Below are 22,102 nucleotides of genomic sequence, written 5' to 3'. Positions count from 1 at the left end.
AATATGGAAGACAACAATGCATGCTAATAACTGAAAAATGGGAGGGTGGATTATAATACTAAAATTAGGAACGCTCTGTGGCATAAAAATGTGAAGACTTGGTTCTAGAGAGTAGAGAAAAGGAAGTAAAATTGATAAAACCTGCATTTATGGACATCTTGAAGATTTAATTAATGGAGCTGCACCGGTGAACTGGAAGTAGGATGTGACTACCTCTTTTGCGTCAATGGTGACCGAAGTGTGTGGAAGAAATAATCGCGAAAATAGTATGATGAGAGATGTACGTAATGGTTATTGCTAGTATGGTAAGACAGATTTTATGATATTTAACCAGAAATTAGACGGTTGGTTTGCAATACGGAAGGGAATTTGTGGAATGAATATTTACAGTAAGCAGAGAGTAGAGTAAGAAAGTGAGATACAATTCAAGATATTTTGGTATTTTTGGATCATGAGAACATATTTGATCAAAATCAGTGTAGATTTATGGAAGGTATGATGTTCGCAAGGTGTGGAAGGATAGAATGCTGTAGAGACTTTTATGACTCAAGTAATGAGAAATTTGAGATCTGTGTGAGTGCTTCAGTATCAGTGTATGAAAGGTCAAAGAAAGTGCTGAGGAAACCAGAGTACACCTTGGTGTAATCACGCTTGTTCTAATGTTGTCCAAAACAAGGAGAGAGCCTTCAAAAGGTACTAAGTCTGTCCTCTCTCCTAAAAAAGAGTTTCATTCGTACTAAATGCTCTGAACTCTCCAACTCAGATTCTTTTCGCTCCTTCTGGCACGTTGCCAAAAGCCTTTCTAACAACTTTGATTCATCATCCTTCCCTTCTCTTTTCCCCTCTGTAGCTGTTTCATTCACTGAAAAAGGAGAACTCCTTATTCAGACTTTTTCCTCCAATTTCACCTTAGACGATTACAGAGCTGTTCCCCTATCACTTCCTCCCGCTGACTCATGTATGGCTGACATTAAAATTTCTTCAATCGATGTGTTTTCTGATATCATTGGCCTCAATACTTACAAGTCATATGGGCCTGATGGGGTCCCTCCTGTTGTCCTGAACAACTGTACTTTTGTTTCTTGCACCCTGTCTGGGCAAACTCTTTCGCCTTTGTTTGTCAACTTGTACCTTTCCCTCTTGCTGGAAGCTTGCTCTCATTCAGCTTGTCCCAAAGAAGGGTGACCATTTCCAGCCCTGTAACTATATTTGAATTGTTTTAATATCCTGTATTTCTTAAGTTCTTAAATCTAGTCCTTAAAATATATATATATATATATATATATATATATATATATATATATATATATATATATATATATATATATATATTTAAAGCATCTTCCCTATCATAACTTTCTTTCCGATCGTCAGTATGGGTTCCTCAGGGACGGTCCACTGGCGATCTTCTCACCTTCTTTTGAGGCTCCTAGTCGTTCTTCTTTCAGGACTTTGGTGAAAGCTTTACCATACCACTTATCTCAAAGGCTTTTGATTGAGTCAGGCATAAGTCTTTAATTTCCACATTGCCCTCTTACTGTTTCTATCCTTTTATCTGTGCCTTCATCTCTAGCTTCCTTTCTGGTCGTTCTATAGCTGCTCTTGTAGACGGCCGCCGTTCTTCTCCAAGGGCTATCAATAATGGTGTTCCTCAGGGTTTGTCCTATCACCAGCTCTCGTCCTTCTTTTCATCGATGACTTTCCAAGCCATACATCCAACCCTATTCACTCATACGCTGATGACTCCACCCTTCGCCTTTCCATCCTTTTCTGGTGCTACCATCTTAACAGGTGCTTCAATAAACAAGGGATGAAGCTATAGCACACATAATGTCTGATTTGGCTATATCTCTGACTGGGGTAAACGTGATCCTGTTGTTTTTAATGTATCAAAAACCCACTTTCTTACCTCTTTCGACCCACCAAAACGTACCACAGGAATATCCCAATATTTTTAACACTACCCAACTCAGTCCTACATCATCTTTGAACACTCTTGACATTTTATTCTCTTTGGATTTATATTTGAAAGGTTATACCATATCTCTTGTAAAATCTGCTTTCAAGAGATTAGCTGTGCAACTCCGATTCCGTGCCTTCTTTACCTCTTTACAGTTGTTGACCTTAAAAGGGGTTTTATTCGCTCCTGTATAGAATACAACTCTCATGTTTAGCGAGGCTTCCCACATACAACTCTTTTCAACAAGGTGGAATAAAAAAAATTCGTCTAATTAACTCTCCTCCTCTTTCTGACTTCCTTGAACTTCATTTTCCCGCACTGTAGCATCTTTATCTTTTTTCTGACGCTCCTTCAATGGTCACCGCTCCTTTGAACTATTTGTTTGCATCCCTCCACACTTTGGTGGGCGTATAGCACCCATCTAGCAGCAAACACTCATCCTTTTTCTGTCGAACTCTCTAATGTAAGTTAACTGTTACTCCTAGTCCTTTATGTATGCAACAGGCCAACTCTGGAACTGTCTTTGTCTGTATTTCCTACTGCTTATGACCTCCAGTGTTTTAAACACACTGTGTCCAGGCTTCTCAAAATGAACCGATCTTGGATTCTCTTTTACATTGTTCTTTTTTTTTTTTTCTTGGAGGGAAGAATTTGTGGGCTTCTAACCTTTTGTTCCTTCGCCCTTGCATAAGAAAACTAAGTGATAATGAAGAACATTGAAATAATATAATTGGCATATGCAAGAAATGAGGTGTAGTTCCAGATATTGAGTGGGAGCTTTGAAGACTGGTTTAGAATATTTTGAATGCCTGTGAGCGCCGAGGTCTGAATCAAAGCATAAAGAAAAGTACGACAATGGCTGTTGAAGGAAAAATCGCTTCACGGTATGTTCTGATGACGACTGGAAAGATACTGGAATTGGTGGAAGAGCTAAAATATGTTCTGTATACACGTGCAGTGGCAGAAAATAGGAAAAAGAAGAAGAAGAGGAAGAAGAAGGAGGAGGAGGAGGAGGAGGAGGAGGAGGAGGTAAGGTGGAAGAATGAGAAGAAGTGAAGGTGCAAAGAAATAAAAACTTCGAATTAGCCAAGGAAGGAATTGTTGTTCTTAAAAAGACCAAGGTAGGGAATATGTCTGATTACAGAGGCTGGAAAAGGACTAAATGAAATTGTGACAAGACCCACATTAAGTTATGTGTGTGAGACCCAGGGATGACGTTAAAATCAACAAGAATGTTGAGTGTAAGTGATGGCAAAGCTCCGACAGAATATAATATAAACACCGTATTGAAGACAAACCCTTATTAAGTTTACAACGATTCGCATTATTCAAGCTTTTTCAAGTCAGTGAACAATATTCCAAGTGGACATCTTACATATCTTCCTCTTGGTGGCGGGAGGAAGTGCCGCGCACATCTTAAACTCCTCCAGCCACTAGAAGTAGGATATATAAGGTGTCCACTTGCAATATTTTTCATTGACTTGAAAAAGCTTGTATAGAGTGAAACGTTGTCAGCTTAATGAAGGCAAATCAATACGGTGTTTATATTACAGTGTTGGGTGTAAATTTGACAGAAAAACAATTTTGAAGGTTCTTGAAAATGTGAGGTAAGAATAGCACTGAATAAGGATAGAAGGAAGCGTGCTTTGATAATTTGGCTACTTACAGAAAATGGATATGAAAGGTGCAGTGAAAAGAGAATATATGAGTAAGTCTGAAGTAGGGTTGCCATATCTGAACAGTCAAAATACCGTACGCCTCCGCTGAAAGCCATGCTCCCCCTCCCTCCAGACAAACTTTGGGCTTTTGGCTTTATGAAGCTACTTTATATATACACACACACACACACACACACACACACACACACATATATATATATATATATATATATATATATATATATATATATATATATATATATATATATATATATATATATATATATATAATGTAGTGCTGTTCTCGGTGTCTGCCCTTTCCTCTCCTCCATCGTTCTTTCCTTCCATCCTCTTCTGTCTTTATTTCCTTCATTCTTTCCTTGTCCTTCTGCCTACGGGTGACTTTACACTCCCCCATCAGTCTCTCTTTCCTTCATTCTTTCCTCTTCCTTCTGCCTGTGGGTGACTCTTCACTGAGTGACAAGCCAAATGGTTTCCTGTACACCAGAAAACCATTTACTACGCTGGGTGGTAACCATATAACCAAATTATGGCGCCTGGTGGTTTAGTGGGTAATTAAGGCGCTCCAATCGGATTGAGCCGATGAAGGTATATATCCAAAGGGTGGTTGGGGTTTATTGCTCACGTAATGCCACTCAGGGATGAGTGAGGCTGGTCACTCTCATCTTAAATGTCAGGACCAACTTGCCTAGCCCCGGGCTATATATATATATATATATATATATATATATATCTATATATATATATATATATATATATATATATATATATATATATATATATATATATATATATATATATATATATATATATCAGTGCTACTGTACTGCATCCATCCATCCATGATCCTTCATCTTGATATTTAAGATGAGAGTGACCAGCTTCACTCATCCTTGAGAGGCATTACTATCTATCTCTATTGCCAGACGCCATAATCCCGTAAGGGGTGGCCGTTTGACTTTGAGTTATTTGTTTTACGAGGAGGGGCACTGACCCTCCACCAACCCACTTGCTGACACGTAGGGAGCACGTATGGTTTGGTTATATGGTTACCACCCAGCGTTGTAAATGGTTTCTTGGCTTACAGGAAACCATTTGGCTTGTCACTCAATGTAAAGCCACCTGTAAAGGAAAGAAAAGCAATAAGATGTGACGGGAAAGATGGGAGAAATAGGAAGAGAGGAGGACAGGCACATAAAAAGAATGATAAAAGCTAGGGAAGAAGTAGGCAGCACTCCATCGAGTGAGTGGATGATGGTCGCCACCACCGACGTGAGCAATAAACCCCAACCATCCCTTGGATATAAACCTGCACAGGCTCAATCCAATTGGAACGCCTTCTTAAATCTTCATACAATATATTGGAAAACAGGCAAAGTACAGAATTGGCAAGATTATAACTGTAAAATGCAACAACGCCTTAGATGCAGGATAAGATCATAAGAATAACAAATGTTTCAGTGAAAAAATGAAAACTAAGCTAATAATTGTGTGCAATTACCATATATTGTGTGGCTAAACAGCACTAAGTATGAAACAAATAACCGTGGCTGAACAAGAGGAAAAGGCAGGACATTTCAGAAGGCTGCTAACACTAAACCAGCCAAGTTGGCAACACTTACCAGCTTACGAAAACAACGAAAGTCTCTCTCTCTCTCTCTCTCTCTCTCTCTCTCTCTCTCTCTCTCTCTCTCTCTCTCTCTCTCATCATTACAGAGCTTAATAGTACTTGTATATTAAATTTTTCGAGAGAAAGTGATGGAAGCTGAAATTCCTGACTTTCGGAGAATTTTTAAAATTTCTCCCGGACGAAGAAGTTGACACCCAAATTCAGGACATGTCCTGGAAAATCCGGACGTATGGCAACCCAAGTATGAAGGCAGGAGAAAGCGTGGAATACCAAGCCGAAGGTGAATGGATAATATACTCTGCACTCTCACCTAATGCAATCGGTACTCTGTAAGTATAATGCATTCTTATCTACATGGCTGAAGAATTTGAATATATTCACCTTTTTTGTATCTCTATCAGCAATGCTTACTTCATTATACACGAGTGCATCCTGCAGCCATGTATTGACTTAAAATTGCGTCACTTCACAGCCAGGCATACCGACCATTGCGAGATGACAGCTACGTTCTGCTCATTTTCACACTCACCGTGCCCAGTAGTTCTGATAGTTTATGAAGGGTGTGTACGGGAATCTGACGATCAGAACTGCAGAGCTTGACAAAAACAAATAACTTACAAAATATAGAAATGGATGGATGAAGTATATACCGGTATGAAAACGCATTTGACAAGGGTTGCAACTCCGTCATACGTCATACTCTGACATTGATATCTGATGCATGGCAATCTTAATCGGACATTTTTATTTATTTATTTTTTTCATCATATTTCTTACTTTTTTTTCACTTTTACATTATTGCCTCAGTTACTGCTGTTGGTGACTACGTATATCACAGTTATCCATTCCTCTTTTTGTTTAATGTTTTCTGCCTATCTTTGTACGTGTGGCTCTCATTGTTTATCTGCCTGTCTGGCTGTCTGTCAGTTTCCCTGTCTTTCTTTCAGTGCACGTCCGTCTGTCGTTGTCAGTTTGACTGTCTACCTACCTATATGTCTTTCTGCCCGTCGATTTGTTTATGTCTTTTCTGTCTGTGCAGATCTGTCTGTCTGTGCCTGTCTGCCTGTCTATCTATTCATCTCTCTCTCTCTCTCTCTCTCTCTCTCTCTCTCTCTCTCTCTCTCTCTCAAGGAACGCAGCTTATGTTTTTATTCTTCATCAAGACCTGATGGCACCTGGATTTTAAATCTAAAATATCTGGGACATAAACTCTCGCAAGGTATACTGTACAGTATATATATATATATATATATATATATATATATATATATATATATATATATATATATATATATATATAGTTTTCTATTTGTTTAATATATATTTTTTTTATTCTTTTCCATCCATCCATCATCCAATCTTACATTGCCCCACGAGGAGCGTAGAAGCCCGGGGCTAGGCAGTTGGTCCCGACATTTAAGATGAGAGTGACCAGCCTCACTCATCCATGAATGGCACTGCATGAGCAATCAACCCCAACCATCCCTTGGATATAAACCTTCATTGGCTCAATCCAATTGGAGCGCAATAATTACTCACTAAACCACCAGGCGCCAAAATTTGGTTATATGGTTACCACCCATCGTAGTAATTGGTTTCCTGGTGTACAGGAAACCATTTGGCTTGTCATTCAGTGTAGAGTCACCCACAGGCAGAAGGAAGAGGAAAGAATGAAGGAGAGACAGAAGAGGATGGAAGGAAAGAAGGATGGAGGAGAGGAAAGGGCAGACACCCGACAACAGCACTATATCCATTGAGTGGATGGTAAGCGCCCCCACGTACCACAATATATATATATATATATATATATATATATATATATATATATATATATATATATATATAATGTTGGATATCAGTGATGCATGGAAATCTTTAACAGAAACTCTCAACAGAGCAGCCATGTTATGTATTCCAATGTGCAACTAAAGGCTTGTCAAGATTCTAAGCCCAGATCATGGAACTTCGATATTATATATTGTTTCTTAGCAAAAATACTTGCACTCAAAAACTATATCACAGCAACGAATCAAAGCGATATTGACAAATATAATGCTCTTCGATGGAAAACAAAAATATCAATAAAGCAAAGTAAAAAAAAAAAAACCTTGAGGCTTAGACTGCTAGTATCAGTAAATCATATCCCAAAGAATTTTTCAGCTTCATCAGAAACTAAAACATAACTCCAACAATTGGACACTTAATCACATATAATGAAGAGCATACTAATGATAACATTAAGATAGCAGAAATTCTTAATACTTTCTTTGCATCAGTAATTACAATAGAAAATACAAGCAGGACTCCTGCAGCTTCCCCAGTTCCTATATGTGAAGGTAACGTGACCAACGATATTTCAGTTGGTAAGAGAGATGTATGACTTGCAATCAACCAATTTAAGGTGAATAAAGCACTTGGATGAGGCAAAATAATCCATGCATTTTAAAAACCTAAGAATGAAATATCGAAACCTTTAAATGAACTTTTTATCACTAAAGAGCAGTAAGGTCCTACATGAGTGGAGACCTGCAAATGTAACCCCAATATTTTAAAAGGACGACAAAGCACAGCCAGAAAACTATCACCTAGTTTATTTAATATTAGTGTTAGTACCATGCTGGAAACTATTATCAGAGGCAAATTTGTGAATCACTTTGAAACAAATAATCCCATCAAAGATTTTAAATATGCTTTTCAGAATAAGCACTTGTCTCACGATCTATTGGACGCGTTTATGATATACTAAACAGGTATGGCGATACCAAATCTGTTGATGCTGTATCTCATTTCTCAAGGATTTTGAAAAAGTTCCACAAAAAGGACACCTTCGAAAGTTAAAGGCCAGAGTTTGTGCCGAAGTGTATTGAAAACTGTCGTCCTAGACAAAAACAAATAATTGCAACAAGTGGAAAACAATCAGACTGTACAGACGTTACAAATACAGTGCCATCGTTTTCAGTGTTTGATCTTTTCTTAATAAACAGAAATAACATCGATGTAGGATTATTTGTCAGATTTCTAAATTTGCCAGTGATACTGAAATAGGTAGCAGGGCAGAAACATCAGTAACCTATTTGTCCTTGGTGTCCTGAATATAGGATTGAAGCAGGTAGGCCTATTTTCAAAGGCAAATAAAAGGGGACATTCTCTGGTAGGGACCTATGAACTTCGCGACTATGAGCTGATAGGTGAAGCGTGGTATGCTTGGCACCCTTCCTGCACAGTATTTCACACAGGGGCCCAAGGCACAGACGGGTTAAAGAGGCAGGCAATTTAAAGAGCTTGATCAGCTGTTTAACTGGACCCAAAATTGGCAAATGGACTTTAGTGTTAATAGAGGCCAAAGCATTCGCCCAAGAATGCGTATCACCTGCCGTCACCAAAAACCTAGAGTAGTAATCCTCTAGCAATTAGAGGCATATAGTAGCATCGCAGCTTCACCCAAATCCGATCAATTTAAAGCAGACATACACAGAGAGACACAGACAGGCAGACATACAGTTGCAGGCGATAACAAAAATAAAATCTAAAAAACAGTTTTAAAATTTTGCCTGTCATATTTCACTCTCTTTTTGCATTTCTAGTTTAAAAAAAAAAAAAAAAAAAAAATTAGTAATCCTCTGGCAATCAGAGGCATATCTTTACAGCTTCGCAAAAATTGTTAGCCAACAAGCCACATAGCTCGGGATACAGTTCACAGTGTTTGGATACAGTTTGCCCTCTTTATTTTAAGATAATCTGATAACAGCCAGACATACTCACAAGGACACACACACAGACACACAGGCAAACACACAGATGCAAGTGATTACATTATCACCTCGCTAGGCGGATGTTAATAAATGTATGGTGCAAAACATTGGCAGTAAAAATTAAGGGTTGTTCATAGTATGAATAATGTTCAACTTGATAGAGCAAATCTTGAATAATACTTAGCAGCAGCCAACAGTGTTCAGAGGCTGTTAAAAAATCCAGTACATTGACTGGATTCATAGGTAGTAGCCTACATTTGAATATCGTCCTCAACCTGCATAACTCCTTACTATGTGCACACATGGATTATTGCATCCAGTTCTGCTCACATTAATATAAAAAATTAATTATGGAAAAATCTGAGAGAGCTAAGTGAACTAGGTTAAAAATTATACCAAAATTAAGAAATAAAACATAAGAAGAACGAGTATAAAAGTTGAATCTGTTTACCTTAACTAATTCAGACTAAAGCGGGATTCAATTCAAGTATACAAAATCTTCAAACAACATGATACCGTACTACTAGTATGACTCAAAACGTATTTCACATCAGACTGGTCAAATTATAACACAGTTAAGCAAAGGACATAACGTCGTTGGCAAGCGTTTCTACTCATTCAATGCTAAGAACGTTTTCTTCAACAGAGCTATATATGTATGACACAAGCACCCTCCATACGTGGATAACTGTGATGCAGTACTAACATTAACTCGAGACGTCCCGTCGACATATGGGTACGTTGCAACATTTTGCATTTGCCAGTCCCATCGACGTACTGGTACGTTTTGCAATTGCAAGGTCCCTAATTTGCAAATTTTTCAATTTTCATGCGTGATTTTTCGTAAGTATACACGGGACACCTTCCTCTATTCCTCTACAAGATGCCAAGCAGGGACAATGCCTTACACTGCATAACCTCCCCCCCCCTGCAAGCCATTGTCTCTGCAATTCACCTGTTACCAGTGACCTGGCCAATAAAGACATTCAGGGCCAGAGTGATTCCCCAATCGATGACAATGTGGAGGACAAAGTTTACATAGCATTAGAGGAAGAAACAGTCAGAAATGATGATCAGGTAATGTGGCAAAAGAAGGTCAGGAATGGTGATGAGTTAGTGAGTGAAATAATGCTTATAATGCCTATATTACTGTTTGAAAACGAATATACTCTCATATTACATATAAATTCGTACCAAATAAATAAATAAATACCGTTTAGGAGTGGTGTGGAATAGTTATCCTCCCATAGAACTCGTTTTCTTTGCAGCCAGCCTGATAGAAAACCCTGTAAGGTAAGGAGGTACTCCTACCTGTATTGAGTATTTTAAACCTCAGGTGAGCGATTTCTCTATGAATTTTCGATGTTTCTTACCAAAAGCGGAGGTTTTAGCCAAAAAAAAATTTTTCCCAAAATGGTCGGGACTGGGGGGTGTTGGAGGTGCGAAAGTGGTCGGGACATGACGGGTTAAAGAAGAGTAGAATTGCTTTGGGGCCTGCGGCGAGGTTCTTGTTTCAAATAGTTTGCATAAATTAAGGACTCTTATTAATGTTCTCGCTAGATGGCGCCACCTCAGGTGTCAGCTGATGGCAGGTTTGCATTCTCCATGTCGAATTGCCTTATATGGTACCACTTTCATGTCCCCGAAGGCCTCCATATAACAAATCCGCCAGAAGAAGAAGAAGAAGAAGAAGAACGCTGTCGAGTTACCTTATATGTCGAATTACCTTATATGGTACCACATTCATGTCTCCAAAGGCCACCTTTTAACAAATCCGCCAGAAACAGAGGCAGACGAAAATTAAGAAGAACGCTGGCCACTCATTGACGTGCTAGCTATCGCTGCAGGTAAAAACAGTCTGGATATGTATTTGTCTTCTAATCACCAACTAAGCAAGTTCACTAATACATGTATGAATTAAGATGACTTGCAGTCATATTAAGCGTGTACCAGTAAACCTAGATCAACAACGACATGTTCCCCAAGTTAATTTGATGTTTCCCTTGCAAGTTATATGTGCTAGTAAATTATTCCCTTTCATCCTTTCCTATGAAACTTCCATGGCAGCTTTTCTATGCTACGTCGTGTTCCTTTTCAGGACTTCCTGCCGGCTTCCGATGAGGGTTTAATGGACTGACAGAGCTTTCTTGCTCTGCTATCTTTGTCTTTGACAGATGGAATAAATGCGTTAGTTAGAACGTATCTTGTAACAAGCAGTCTCAAAAGGACCATTAGGTTTTTTTTTCTTTGTACTCATTTGTATTTCTTTGTACACTCGTTTCTCACCCTGTTGTCTCTACGTCCTGCGCATTCGCTTCTCCCTCATTTATATACACTCTCCCTCCTCCTTCATTCCATTACTCTTTCCTTCCCCATTTTACCCTCCCATTTTACCACAGTCTTCTATTCTTCCCATCCTGCCTATCCTCTTCCGCATCTCTTCTTCCTCTTCATTCTGTTACACTTCTTCCCCTTCTCTCCTTCTACAGTAATTTTCCCTTCATTCCATCTCTCTCCTAAACGTTTCCCAACCTCTTTCCTTCTGTCACCTCCCTCTAATATCACTTTTCTCTCTTACCCCTGTTGTCCTTCTCAAAAATCTTCATTCTTCTATTCACTTTCTTTCTTCTTGTCTTCCTCTCTCCTTTTTCACTTTCCTCTGGTACCTTCCCTCCATCTCGTTTTTCTTCCTCTCCTACACACGACCACTTGTCTTTAGTTATACTAATGAGACACCCATCTTACCCGTCCCTCCCTCCCTCCCTCGCTTCCCACAATGCCTCCTGTCTTCCTGTCGCCGTACTCTCCTCCCTCCTATCTTTCCCAACCCACCCCGTCATTCCTTCTCATTTCCTTCTCTCTCTCACCCCGTCCGCCGTACTCCCCATCCTTCCTTCCGTCCATCCTTTCTCCCCATCTCCCTTCTCCATGCTTCCCAGCCTCTCCCTCCATATTCTCCAAAATCACCCTTCATTCCTCATCTTGCTCCCCCCTCCCTCCCCAGTTTCTCTGTCCCTTGTCCTCCTCTTCTCTACTGTCTTTCATCACTCTCTTCCCCAATCTCTTTTCATTTCCACCCCTTTCTTATTTTTCTCTCCATCCTCTTCTTCCTTCCTCATCCTCTCTCTCTCTCTCTCTCTCTCTCTCTCTCTCTCTCTCTCACTGCGTTTCGCTCTTATCTTCGCTATTCTTTCCTTCTTCCTACCTTCGGCTTTATCACCATTCTCTTTCTTAACCTTCATCTCTTCCATTTCCTTGTTTTGGCCATTGTTTTTTCCCCCATCCCCACGCCTTCCTATTCCGGTATCCATTAACTTTCTTATCCCCCGCTTCCATCTCAATCTCTCCCATCCTACTCTTCCCTCTCCGTCCTGTTCAGTCATTTTATTCTTCTTCTCTTCCATATCATGTTTTTCCCATAAATTCTTCTTAATTCCCTCATTCTTCCTTCTTTTCCTTTGTGTTCATTGTTTTTTTTTCCTTCCTCCTACATCTCTCACTCCTCTTTCCCCTTCTCTCACCTCCTCATTCACCACTCCATTTCTCTCTATCCCCCCCTCCTCCCTCCCTCTCCTACTATGCTCCTTCCGTCCCTGGTGTTCCCCTATGCTCTCGATTTTCAGCTGAAGAGTTTATATTCCCTTAGCACAAGAGAGCATTAATTAAACTATTCGAATAATGGGGCATTTACATAGAACGAAGAGTTTCCTTTGCATATGGCGTCAGGTCATTCCTTCCCCTTTCTGATAAGAAGCATTTCAGTTTCCGCTTATGGCTGTACTTTCTTTCACTAAACTTATTGTTTCATCCAGACTCATACTACGATTCTTCCAGCAAATCTTTCTGTTTAAAATAAATCAGCTCTTACTTTTCACACCCTTTTAACTTTAGGTGAGGGATCCCTCTATAAGAAAGCTTATATCAGTCACTCGGTAAGGAATTTCAGAGACATGCTACGCTCCCTTAAGAGTAGGCTTTAGCGAAACTGTATCAAGGCCTTATGCAATATTTACCGTCTTTGCATTTGGTTCTTCTTTATTCAATGTTTTCTTGGCTGTTGAATTTCGTTCTTCGTATGTAATTTCATACTCGGTTTACCCTCTCTATTTGCTGATTCTTAAGCTACCATCTGTTCCCTTCTACTCTTCATTTACGTCCTACCTCAGTTCTGAATATTTCATCGCCTCTACATCCTGTCTTCTTTGTCGGTTTAGCAGCTATTATTCCTACAGTCCGACCACACCTTTTTTTTTTTTTTTCACTTTCCGAATTCTTCTTTCTTAAAATTGTCCCATTATTAACTCTCTCTCTCTCTCTCTCTCTCTCTCTCTCTCTCTCACTCACACACACACACACACACACACACACACACACACACACACACACACACACACACACACACACACACACACGAGTTAACCCTAATGTCCATTGTCCTTTCATTAATATTTCACGATTCCGCCTCTTCTTTCCTTTCCTCACCCTCAAAGCAGAAGCTCTGATCAGACAAAATTTCATTTTTTTTTCTAAATGCCAAAAACCTGGAAGACTTCTTACTTTCACAACCAGGTTCATAGTCTCTCAGCATGCTGGCATGTTTAACTCAGGACATGTTTGTGTGGGTGGTGGTGGAGTATGATGGAGGTAATACAGGGTGATGATACGTGTGTGTGTGTGTGTGTGTGTGTGTGTGTAAGGGGGGGGGCTGATATGGCGTGTCGTGGTGGAGTGGGTGGTGTATGTAGTGGATTCTAATTGTATTAAGTGATGCCTGGAAGAGTTGGTGACTTATAATGGTATATGAGGGTTGTCAGAAGGTTGGTAAGTGTGAGGAGAATAGTCCATTTACACTTTCTTGTTACTGCCGTTCTCCTTCTTTTGACAAATATGAATTATCACAGTATCGGTTCACATTCTGTTTAGGGTTGGCGTTGACACTCTCATAAGCCTTAACAAACATAATCTTTTGTAATGCCCACACACAGAGGCATTTAATTTATTTACCAATATAGCCCTAATTCTCATGCTTTTCCATATATAAGACATCATCTAAAGCTAAAGTACCTAAAACACCTCACTAACACTTTAACCCCTCCATGGCCGCCGGCATCGAATGATGTTTAGCCGATAAATGGCCGCAGGCATCGTTTGAGTACGGCCTATGAAAAAAGGCGAAAATTTTGGGGAAGTGAATGAACGTTCTGAACGTCTTCAGACTGACATACACTACACTCCCGTACACCTCATCAAGCAGTTCAGAGCCTGCTGCTGTGATGAGTGGATTTTCGATTTTTTCACTCCTGGCCATGCCTAAACAAGCACAATTACACCCATTATCTCGACCTAGGCAGAAAATATCATCTTTGTCCTCTCTTGCAAAACACACACAACCACCTATTAACGATTATGAATTATTACAGGCACAAACAAAAAAGACATGATAATAAGTGAAAATACATTTTTGTCTTGGTATCTTTACCTATTTTCTCAGGTTTGTTGTACAGCTCTCGATCATTCAATGCAGTGTGACTTGTAGAAAATATGACAATGGCCGATGCCAGTGTCATTTTCTGATGTTTCGATTTTTTTTTCTTCCCATATTGAAGAGAAAGTTCAGATGCACATGACAGTGCAAATCACAGCTTCCTAGACCCATTCTGTGGCTTGCAATGGAACGCGAAAGTTGCAGAAATATCGGCAACCAATATCTGCCGCCGAGAGGTGCTGCCGCACTGCAACATTGCATGTGTTATTATCATTTTTTTACCCCCAAAAACAATGTGAATGGTGCTGAAATGCATTGATGAGATATGATGATATCAGATGATTTCAGTATGTAATATGTTAGGATTGGCTCGAAAAAAAATATATACTATGAATAGTTTTCACCTTCTTGATTTAAAATATGTTTACAGAAGTGTCAGGTAATTTTTTATGTTATTGTTGTGCCCATGCTTGGAAAAGGGAGTGAAAGGGTTGAATTTTCAGTCCTAAATGAGAAAATTGCCCATCCCCCCGAGGCTAGGCTCTCCCACTTGGGATGAAAGTAGGGTCAGATCCGATTAGGAATAGGGGAGTTAAGTCACAACTTGCTGCTCCCACACCACGTGCATTGCTGCTCCCACACCACGTGCATGGCTAAAAACAGAATCGTAATGCAGTTTCAAAACTACGAATAAGTCTAATTATTACGAATAGAGAGACAAAGCAGAAATAAAAACGTTTACAGAGGAGGGAAAACGTATTTTTTCCGTGATAACACGTTCACCTTTACCATTTTACCTTGTTATTTTCGCAATATATGTTACTGTCAGTCTGTCGTGAGTGTGGATAAGTATGATATTTTCTGCCTGGGTAAGGAAAAACGGTACAGCTTGATGTTTCCCAGCACTTTACACAGTCAGCATTGCGATGACCAGCCATTTGCACCTTGCATGAGCTGAATAGCAGGAAGGGAAGAAAGTTCTTTCCACCCATGAAAGCATCACGAGGACACAGAAAACTTTCCTGTTATGCCTGTAAAAGGCAAAGAATATGTAAAATTATTCAAAACAGTGCAACAAACCTGAGCATATAGGTAACGATACCAAACAGAAATTTATTTTTCTTTTATTTTCATGTCTCTTTTTGTTTATGCCTGTGTTTATTTACGATCATAAATAAGGTGGTTATGTGTGTATTGCAAAGGAGGAGAAAGATGATGTTTTCTTTTTGGGTCGAGAAAATGGGTGTAACTGTATGTTTAGGCATGGCCACAAGCGAAAGAGTCGTACATCCACTCGTCACGGCAGCAGGTGGTGAATAGACAGATGAGGTATGAGAGCATGAAATGAAGGTCAGTCTCATGTCCCAGATGTTCATTCAGTTCCCGAAAGTTTTCGCAGTTTTCTACAAGTCGCACTGCATCGCATAATCCAAACCAGTACAAGAAACCTGAGCAAATAGGTAAAGATACCATGGAAAAAATGTATTTTTCTCTTATTATCATGTAATTTTTGTTTGTGCCTACATTTATGAATAATCGTAAACATGATGATTGTGTGTGTTTCAAAAGAGAGGACAAAGATGATATTTTCTGTCTGTGTCGAGATAATGGTGGTAGATGTGCTTGATTAGGCATGGCCATGAGTGAAAAAATAAAAAAAAAATCCACTCATCACAGCAGCAGGCTCTGAACTGCTTGATGGGGTGTATGGGAATGTAGTGTAAGCCAGTCTGAAGACGTTCAGAACGTTCGTTCACATCCCCAAAATTTTCGTCGTTTTTTATAGGCCACGCTCAAATGATGCCTGCGGCCATTTTTTGAGTAAACATTATTCGATGCCGCCGGCCATGGAGAGGTTAAGTTGAACTACTTACAAAAGCTTTCAGAGTTTTTTTACACAGAGACTGAAAAATCAGTAAACAAGTGCTAAAATTAATAATAAAATGCATGAAGGTTTTGCTATGTTAGTGTGCCAGAAATCATTGGAGAAAGGTCAAATGACAAGTAAGACCATCCCATATTTTATTCTTTCCTTCTTTCAGACTCCAGTACGTGGCATTATAGGGTAGGAAACTTAAACCCCCAAAGTGTCATGACAATGGTAATGTTTAACCTGCCATTCGTTGCAATAAAGAATGGCATTAAAACTTTAAGGATGTGCCAACATGCCACTTTGTTGCCTCAACCCTCTTCTGAGTTTTTTTTTTTTTTGACACTACCATCCCTTATCTTCATACATTCATGACTGAAAAAAAAAATCTCTTCAGGCTCCTGCTGCCCATTCTACATTTCCAAAAATCACAGGGAGTATTGCTCCTGCCTTGTTCTGCCTGCCTTCAGAGAGAGAGAGAGAGAGAGAGAGAGAGAGAGAGAGAGAGAGAGAGAGGGAGGGAGGGAGAGAGAGAAGCATTCCCATATACACATCTCCTGTTTCATCCATTTTCTACTTCCACCCCACAACGAATTTCTATTCCCAATGCTGACTCTCATCCATCAGTAACAAGGTTCCCCGTGTTGTCTCGGTAAAAAATTACGTCTGCGCATGCTGGCGTTATCTAGGACCCTGGGAGGCCACCTACATGTAAGAGATGACCTCTGGGCTTGTCATTTTATACATTGGCCCTATTGTCCCCTGGTCCCATTTCCAAAGGGATATATTCTCCTCAAACCTATTTCTTCAAGTAAATTATTTTCTCTCCTGTCTGCCCACCCAGAATTCCCATCCTTCCCACCCATTCACCAACTCATCCAAACCTTCCCACCCACCCCACCCATCCCATTCACCCACCTACTCACTCAATCCTTCCTACCCACCCCACCCATCTGCCCACCTACGTAACCTGTCTACCCACCACCTTGGGAGGATATTAAAAACTCATTGGTAATTTGCCAGCAAAGTCCATCATGTCGACCTGCTTAGCTCCACTTTTGGCAGTCATGGGTGCAACTTCAGCAGTTTTAGACAACACCATTTACTTCCTCATAAAATGTTACTATTCTTTAGCAAATGGGTGCTGTTATTCCTCCTGTATTTTAGCAAACTCATGATCTTAAGGTAAGTTATTTTAGTACATATGGAACACAGATAGTTAACTGTTGAATTAAGACCACAAGAAGTGAATGGAAAAGAAAAAAATATACCTATTTCACCCCTCCCATCCAGGTGACATGTATACATGTCCTCCTGTGGCCATCCAGGGGTCATGTATATATGATCTAGTGACTTGTGCCATTGTTTGAATATCAGCTGGTTAATTCCACCACATGCAGCCAATGGCAACCCTCCTGCATGCATCGCATCACGATCCAGTTGCCTGCGTACCTCCGTCAAAGATAGACCTATGCAAAAAGATGTTCCTGTGACTGGACCCCCAGGTGACCGCCTGCGACTGCCGACTTCAACACCAATGAAGTCAAAAGGCCCTAAGAAGAAAGGCCTTAGTGACAGTGCAGCAGGGAAGGAGTTAGATCTGCTGTTATCGCCAATTGTGAGTGGGGAAAGTGACTTCTGTGAGGAAAGTGATATCGCCATGATGAGTGTGGAGATGTATGCCTCAGAGGAGGAGAGTGACTATGAGCTTTCCACTGTGCAGCAATATTTTCACTCTGCATGATCATCAGCCTTTTCTGATGATGAAGGGTCAGATGTTGTTGACGATCCTGCAGAGGGAGATATTTGCCCAGTGGAGAAGGTGGAAGGGGAGGTAGGGAGTGAAGAAAGGGAGGAGGTGGAAGATGGCAGGAGGAGGAAACGCCGAAGGCTGAGCTGCACAGCAGAGTGGCCTATGGTGGAAATTTCCACCCATCCTACATCATCACTACTTTCACCCACACGGCCTGCATCGGTTCCCACATCACCACGTGCTTCACCACGCTGCCCTGCATCATTACATACCTCACCACTCTGGCTTGCTTCACCTTGTGCCTCACCACGCCAGCCTGCCTCACCATGTGGCTCGCCACTCCGGCCTGCCTTACCATATGCCTCACCATGCCAACCTCTCTCACTACATGCCACACCATGCCGGCCTGCCTCACTACCTACCTCACCACTCCAGCCTGCCTCACTAAGAGCCTCACCATGCTGGCCTGCATCACTACATGCCTCACCACGTCAGCCTGCTTCACAACGTGGCTTGCCACACTGGCCTTCCTCACCACTATCACCACAGCCCAGCACATCAGGTTATGTTGGTGCAGGTGCACATCGGCCTGCTCACCACCTGCCTTATTATCACAGCCCAGCACATCAGGCTATGTTGGTGCTGGTGCATGCCGGCAGGCATGTGCCCGCCGACACCAATCACCAATGCCATGACCACCACGATTACCATCACCAGCATCATCACCTGCCTCATCTAATGTGAGTCAGTGGACTCGACACCACGCCCGTGAATGGTGCAATGTGAGGGGAAGGGGAGAGTATAGGAGTGAGCAGCCAACAGTTATATATTCTTTGTCATTATAGTATAGTTATAAAGTGTCAATGATATCCTGTATCCTAAATACAATAATAATAAACCAATTTATTTTTATAATTTTTATATAGACCCAATTACACACTTGGATACCCCCTCTCTCGTTAACAGAAAACATGCAGCCTGCTCCACCATCTCGACTCTCTCTCTCTCTCTCTCTCTCTCTCTCTCTCTCTCTCTCTCCTCAGCTCGCTATCAGTAGACACACACACACACACACACACACACACACACACACACACACACACATTATCACTTCGTTCTAATGAGTAATGACGTTGCATTTAGTATGTTTACCTAAAATTTAATATTGTGTCAAAATACAAGTGCGATACATGACCAACTAACATTACGGATTATGTTAACCAGTAATCAATACTTATTTACATAGTCTGTGTTTCAGTAAGAGTAATGGGATAGCCATATCCACAGTGATATTTTCGCTAATGTTTAAGGTAATCATGTATTCGGTGGCAGATATCAGTTAGAGGGGAGGTGGCTGCTGACACCCCCAATCCTCATAGCTGCGGTGGTGAGTTGTAGTGTCACTGCAGAGGTTCCTGTTCCTACACTTCTGTCAATATAAAGTTAACATACTGATGAAGAACCATTTCTTATGAAAAATACAAACAGCCTACATGGAACTCTCAAAATACTTTTATGAAGCATATTGTGGGAGCTTTCCAGCTATCACTCACCAGTCACAGTCCTGGTCCTTTGTTTCAGTATTGCCAGCCTTACAGTGTGCAATGTTAATGAACATGCTATTAATGTTAGATCTATATGCTTATTTACATTTGGAACAACAGAATTCAAAGAAGGATTTCATTTAGTACACAGAATGACAAATACAGTATATGTGTGTACGTGTGAGAGTGGGATAATACGTGTGGTGGGGGTGGGGGGAGTATAGTGAGTATGAAATGTGTGTCATAATGGTAATATGACTGTGTGCATACGTGGCTAACGACGTCCAAGACATATATGTAATCTTTGCCTTTAACACTTGATGATACACACCTCAGTGTAAAATTTAGGTTCTACTCTTAAGTTTGTATCATGTTACATTTTTATATTATATATGATTATGTTTGGGGGGGTTGAACATGAAACACCATATAAAGACACACACTGAAATACTTAAAAAATGCATTATGTGTGGCAAAATACATTAATAACAATATTTTCGAAAGAAATAATACCGTATTATAACATCCATTTAAATGTGTTGTAGGTGCAGCGTTTCTTAAGGTTAGATTATTGAATTTCCTTTGATCAGTATGTTACGTTATACTGTAGCTCTGAGTTAAGTAATATGTTATATATTGTACTGTAAGTGATGTCATGGAGGACGTTCACTGAAAAGAACATCGAACAGACAGCAAGCGCAGTTGTTAGTAGTTTATTTGTGTTTGTTATTGATCACACACTGACCGACTTATTCCTGAGTAATTTTTAAAAATCTTTACCACAATTGGAAAACAACACCTTAGTCATGTCAGCGAGTTGGCAAAATGTCTAGAGAGTTGTGTTTGTGCCAATCAAGAAAGCATCATATTATAATGAAAAAAACTGCTATTGTAACAGTTACATTAAGAAATGCACATAAACGTCGCTAATTCCTGTATAAGTGCCATCCATTCATCCATCATCTAATCTTACATTGCCCCATGATGAGCGTAGGAGCCCGGGGCTAGGCAGTTGGTCCCGAGATTTTAGATGACAATGACCAGCCTCTCTCATCCCTGAGCGGCATTACATGAGCAATCAACCCCAACCACCCCTTGGATATAAACCTTCACCAGCTCAATCCGACTGGAGTACAATAATACCCACTAAACAACCAGGTGCCAAAATTTGGTTGTATGGTTACCACCCAGCGTAGTAAATGGAATCCTGATGTACCCATAATAAAAATCATGTCAGTGATCAAATCTATGAGATAGTTTCGTATCAGTTATATTGTCAGGTATGTTCTAGTAATCTACTAAAATTACTGTTAGATTGTTTTACTGCATGGAATAATATCCATTATAATCAGTGGATAATAATAAAATTTTTTTTTATGGAATTCATTCATTAGTAGGAATTCAGCCCACCCTCCTTCTCGATCACCTCTTGCAGTCTGTTTGGCATAGAGGCGACATGGTTCTGTATGAGCTGTTGCTACCTTCTGAACTGTTCCCACTAGGCATGGATGTGGGCCAGTAGTTCATATGGTGTCCGTTCACTCTCAGGCTCCCAACAGTTAACCACATTCCCCCGATACATTTTCGATGGGGTTCATGTCTGCTCCCTTACTGAGCCAGTCGAGCAGCTGCAAGTCCTCTCGACATCCAAATCATTCCGAGACTCTTCTTGCCGTGTGAATGGGGCAGCGGTCCAGATCGAAATTGTAGGGCCGAGAGGAAACGGATAGTTCCGCTCCTGAAATGAGGGGAGGAAAAAAAACCTGCAAATTTTCAATGTATTATTTAGTAGTGAAACTCCCTTCTATCCTGATGACATCACCCATGCCGTGGATGCACACCCACCCCCAGACATTGACGGTGACGTTTCCACTTCTGGCCTCCTTGTAGACGTTCCTACTGTTGTAAATGCACGTGAATGGAATATTTACACAAAGCTCATATAGTTTCATTTCTAATATCTTTGACGCTTCAGGAAAAGCCACCGTTTTTCATGTTATGGTTCATTATCCATTATTTGTTTGGTATATTTTATGGGGATTGTAAGGCTTAATAAACAGTGGTGCAAGTGTGGGTAATATACGTTCATATAGACGTATTATTACTATGAAAACAATTGATCCCTAAATGTTGTTTTTTTTTTATTAATATTAAAATTGTTTAGTGATACAGTATAAAAATATGTTTGTTATACAGTAAATTTATACTTATGCATTACAGCACTGGCGCCTCCAGAAATCTTTTCTGTCATTAAATTTTGTGAATACAAAATACCTGGTAACAGCCATACAGAGGGAAGTCAGGCATACGAGCAACACATCTCTCTGGCCTTTATCTACCTATAGGTAGAGCAGTATACTGCTCTTCCACACTCTCCAATCAGTTTATCTTCAAACTGTCTGTTTACCATAATTCATACAATTCACCAC

The 22,102-nt window shown here is 40.3% G+C and overlaps 1 protein-coding gene across 1 annotated transcript in view; it reads left to right on the top strand.

Moving 5' to 3' along the window:
- The window catches only part of LOC145414607 (synaptogenesis protein syg-2-like), a 629,376-nt gene that overhangs the window by 225,946 nt on the left and 381,328 nt on the right, over nt 1–22,102 (top strand). The gene's annotated exons all lie outside the window — the stretch shown is intronic.

This window comes from Coenobita brevimanus, chromosome 100 (assembly GCF_032717465.1).
Source record: "Coenobita brevimanus isolate Jiangsu-jjx chromosome 100, ASM3271746v2, whole genome shotgun sequence".
In the NCBI taxonomy this organism is placed as follows: Eukaryota; Metazoa; Arthropoda; class Malacostraca; order Decapoda; family Coenobitidae; genus Coenobita; species Coenobita brevimanus.
Note: the sequence above shows the minus strand (reverse complement) of the source record. Positions and strands in the feature narration are given on the sequence as shown.